Source organism: Mesitornis unicolor, unplaced genomic scaffold (genome assembly GCF_000695765.1).
Source record: "Mesitornis unicolor isolate BGI_N332 unplaced genomic scaffold, ASM69576v1 scaffold15168, whole genome shotgun sequence".
Lineage (NCBI taxonomy): Eukaryota > Metazoa > Chordata > Aves > Mesitornithiformes > Mesitornithidae > Mesitornis > Mesitornis unicolor.
This window is the reverse complement of record NW_010202690.1, coordinates 65,144-70,313: the sequence shown is the minus strand read 5'-3', so window position 1 is coordinate 70,313 and position 5,170 is coordinate 65,144.

The window sequence follows — 5,170 nt, the reverse complement described above, 5'->3', positions numbered from 1 at the left end:
TCGTTGCACTAAAGGAACAGAACAATGAAGGTCCCAACATGCTAGGCACTGTAAAAATACCAGGGTCAGCCTCCAAATGTTTACAGAAAATCACAGCCAAGTCAATATATAAAAAATACTTTTTGATTGCAGGTGAATGACTGTCTAATTTATGGAAAAGGGTAAATAGTATTTCTGGTTGTTGTGAGCTATTAGCAAAAGTTGACTTTTTGCAGTAGTTAGCATCAGTTCTATTAAAGCCTCCGTCCGAGATAACGTCGTTTCTGTCTGCAAGTACTGTGTGCTGTTATTCCTCTGTATTGGTAAAAGCTGAAGGGCTGATGTTAAGTGACTAAATACGGCGTCACACCATTAGCTCTCCTGGACGTGTGGCGTGTCCTAACTGTTGAAAGGAAATAGAACAGGTGCTACCAGGTGCAGGAGATAAAAGCGCATAACTAAGTGCACAGGGGACCTTTAGCACCTTTGTCTTTCAACTGTGCAAAACTTAAAGTTCATCCAGAAGAGCAAGAGGAGAAATCAAGTCTTCTTGTTCTAACAGATGGGTTGTAAGCAAATCCTCAAAAGCTGATAACAAGTTAGCTGTGGGGCTTATTCAGCGTGGTTATCATCCATGCTCTGTCACTGATTCAGAGTCTGGTAAACCTGTGAAGCACTTAATTTTGTAAAAATTCTTGGGACAAAATCTTGGTATTTTGTCAAGTGTCTGAACCTGTGGCTGTAGTATAGAAATGAAGAACTACATAGAACAGCCTGAAATTGGCAACTGGTGTTCACCTGCTGGGCAACAAACATCTATGTGGTCTATGAATAGATCAGTGCTAGAGACCTGGATTTTTAAAAAACATTCAGTTCAAAAGCCCTGTCATACAAACTCATATTCATGCCAGCAGAATTCGATGTGCCAATTTTATGGTTACTCTGCAAAACAGCTTGAAGAGTTTGTGCTCTGTTCTGATTTCTCAAAAATATACTACATATGAGAAAGTATGCAAAGTAACAGCCCTTCCTTTGCTCCTTTAGAACAAGGTAGAGTTAAGGAGCAGAAATGTGAACTTCCCTCATGCTTCTTGTGCTTGTAGATGTGGGAAATAATTCTCCACTTCGGCTTTCAGATCTGTTTGGAAGCTTCAGCAATTTTGCAATTGATACAGCTTTTAATTTTGTTTTAAAGAACTAGATGGGAACATCAAGATTGAATTTTCATTCATCAGAAGCCAAGTATGATGCAAGCTGCTTTCGGAGATGAGCTCAAACTGAGCTTCATTTGAATTGGCTGTGCAGCTCCCTATCCTCCAGGAATTCTGTCATAAACTAGAAGACATTTCACTATACTATTTTTTTTTCTCTAGTTAACCAAATATTTGTATATTGTGAAGGTGCAGCAGTTGCACATCATTGAATACCTGCTGATCGACAGCTCCTTCCTCCATTTCCCATCACTGCCATTTAAGGTAGTTTTAGCTCACACGAGCAAAAGTGCACATGTACTAAATGTGATGGGTAATCTCTGTTACCGTCCATCACATGAAGAGAGAGAAGTTCTCTCTTGAAGGTAAGTGCTGGGACAGAGAGGAGACTTCGATCTTTTTCCTCCTTGCTTGACAGAATTAATTGTATGTGTGGTAACATAACTAATGCATGTTTTATGGCACAGGAAAAGGGAACAATGAATAAATTCATGTTTCTGTTCTCTTGTAGCAAAGAGCAGGGTGATGATTTGATCAAAAATGTCAGTACCTCACAAGCAAATGGTGATGTTTATGACAGATGGAGAGTACTACTTCACATTCATTACAAATTGGTTTTCTTCTCACAAAACTAGTGTTTGCTTGTATTTGCACATCTGTTCGATAGCAGTCCATTTCCAGCACTGCCACCATCTGCACAGGCATTCCTGCTACCAGTGGAACATGTGCACTGAACTGTTTACTGGGTTTGGGATGAATCAGGAGCAGCTGGAGACGATACCGTGTCGGTGTCCTGAAATGCTGCCTGCTCCCGTAGGAACTTAAACCTGATCATGGATGAGGAAAACGAAGCCAGGTCTGTAGCTACCATTACTGCTGACCTTTCTGGTACAAGAAAATGAAGAGCAGGAAAGGCAGGGGAAGACGGTGAGAGACTTTCCAGCACATTTGCATCGGTATCACCGAAACAGGACGCATGTGACTGGAATGTTTCTGTCACTGTCTACAAGCTGTATCGGAAAGACAAAATGAGTAATAAGGTGTGGAGGAAGACTATACAAACTAAAAATATTGCTACTTGTGCTAATATCTCAGAATTGCAGAATGTGAAGTGCCCATAAATAATTGCTAAAACAACCTCCAGTAAATCATACCAGAGAAGGAAACAAGGTTTTCATTATGCACAGCCGCACAATGAAAAGTTGGGGTGCTACAGCAGATTTATTCTCTTAAGCATGCACAACTTAAACTACATTTCCAAAAACAAGCAGATCAATCTGTAACACAAAAGGCATTGCACCCAACATGTGGTACTTTCTATTGGAACTTGCTAGGGGAAAACAGAAGCACTGGACTAAAAATTAGTTGTTGTCCAGAACTAGTACTGATTAATAAAACATTACATTCAATTTGGGCAGACAACATATCCAAATAATATGTCTCTGTGTATCTGCAGTGCTTGAAAGAATTTAATATTTTATACCAAATAAAACTATAAGAAAAATGGAGGAAAAATATTTTAAAAGCAAGAATGACAATTGAGACTTCTTGAAGAAAACTTTGTTGTCAAATAGAGGTTTCCAGAGTCAAAAGACTATGGGCTAAAACCCCATCACAAACTGAAGACAATTAAAAGCCAAGCATCAATACAAAAACTAGAAATTATGAAATGTAAAAAAAAAAAAAAAAAAGAGGAAAAGGGAAAAATCCTACCAAAAGGTATTGGGAACAAAGAGCACGCTAACCGTCCTTAACATTCATCATGGCATCAATAAAGTCACCGTGTAAAAAATAAACATTCAATACTGATTTCTGTCCTGTATCTGGAAGGGATCAGGCAGTCCTACCAGAGAGGGAGAGATTAAGAAGGCAAATTCTTCTTTGGATAATGGGCTTAAACAACACACAAGTTGCACTTTTTTCAAACACAAACTAGAGATCAATAAAGGAAAAATTGCACAAGCTTTGATGTCCCATAGGCAATCTGATGTTTCTCTTTTCTCTGTAAACTATGACTCAGTTTAATAGCTCTTCTGGATAAAAGTTGCTCCTGTATGAAAAACAGGATTCAGAGAAATCTGGAAAGCACTTAGTTTCTAGTTTTTCCCTCCGAGGCATATGTATGCATACCTACATCCTGTGTGACACATTTGTCTAATCTGTTCCTAAAAATCTGTTCCTAATGGTGGAGGCGGCCTCCCTTTTTCAGGCAATCTATTCGAGTGCTTATGGATGTGCTTTCAGTATTGCTACTGTACTGTAGTGCCATTTGCTTGGCCACTTCTGTGGCTACGAACAAGAAAAGCAGTGAAATCAGTATGAAAAGACACTCATCTGTACTTTTTAACAGACTTCATTGTTTGGATTGATTTTAGAATTCAAGAATTTGGGTCTGCTCAGTTCTGTGATACAAGGACAGCTGCTACAACTTGAACACTGGAAAAGGGATCTTACTGTAGGAAGCTTAAATGTGTCATTAGAGTTTCATTTGTCCCACACCTCTGGAGCCTTATTGCTAACTAGTTTTCACTAGTAAGGCCATACAAGAAAATGACATGAGATGCTGCCATGTGAAAGGTAGATGAAAAAATCATTGGGGATAATACTTAAATCCTTAGGTCCTGGCAGGAAGAGAGTTACTGTCAAGGAACCCTGGGCAGACTGGCACTCCAGGAGCTGCAGTGCCTTTCCCTGTGTTTTCACTGCGGACAGCACTCCCATGACGTCCTACCTGGACGCGCACTGACAGCCTGCCCTGGCACCGACAGATGTGATTGCTGTCAAGGACTGCAGGGGGCTTTGCATGATAGCAGCACTGTTTATATTGGGAACTTATTCTTTAGGATGGAGTTAACGACTCAGATACAACAACTGAAAGGCCTGGCTGATCACATCTAAATCTTTTATCAATTATCTTCTATAAACACAACGAAAATTCACTCCTGCTGTATTTAAGAAATAATTAAAATGAATTTATGCCTTTGTAAGTTTTAACTATGCCATTTAAAGCATGCTAGATCCTAATGAACAGAGGTATTCATCCAAGGACCTTACAGATCAACTATTTTCCATTACTTCCCATGTATGTATTTATGATGTGTCGTTTCCACTACACTTCTAATTCAGGGGAGTTGCAATCACTCTACACAGAACCCCAGGTCACCATGGCTGGAAACCCACAGCAATGTAACGCCCGTGTCTCCAAGCTGAGTGTGTGCTGTTCAGAACTGGGTCTGTCTTTTCTCCTTTTTATAAAAAGAGGTCGGGCCATGGAATTAGGAGTGTGCATTTTCTTGTCACAGATGGAGTTCTTCTAAAAGCAGAAGTGAGATGCTGACCATTTGATGGCTGAGCATAAGCTGAAAGCAGAAATAAAGTCTGCTATTTCAGATCCTGTCCTATATGAAAGTTCTTTGGTATTTGAGAGAGTGTCTGGGTTTGCCTGAGGGTTTGTTTTGGTTATTTTTAAGGGTCTCGTGTTCTCTAAACATGAAGTTGTCATTATGAATTAATTTTTGGAATGAGATGATGACATTTTCTACAGAAATAACTGAAGTGGGAAATAAGCTTCTTATGTTTGCTTGTCTTTTTTTAAACGGAACATACACAGTGTACTTAATTTTCCTGCACTGTATTGAAAAAGAATAAAAAACAGATTAAAAAATTATAGCAATGAAAAGGACTCCCAAATTAAGACACCTCATGCTCTCTCTCCAGAATGAGAGACATGCTTAACTGCTGTCTTGTATCTACGTTACATACATCAGACAACGAAAATGAACACACATGCACCCCATCCAATTGTCCTTTTATATTTTTATTCGGTGTTAAGTAACTCCACAAGAAAACAAAATCAGTTACTCTGGTGTACGTGAAATCAGAACAATACAACCACTTGAAGCAAAAAGTAGAAACAAATTTCAGCCCAGGAATGGAAAACTGATACTTCAGTGCTATGGATATGCAATGCGCTTCATACC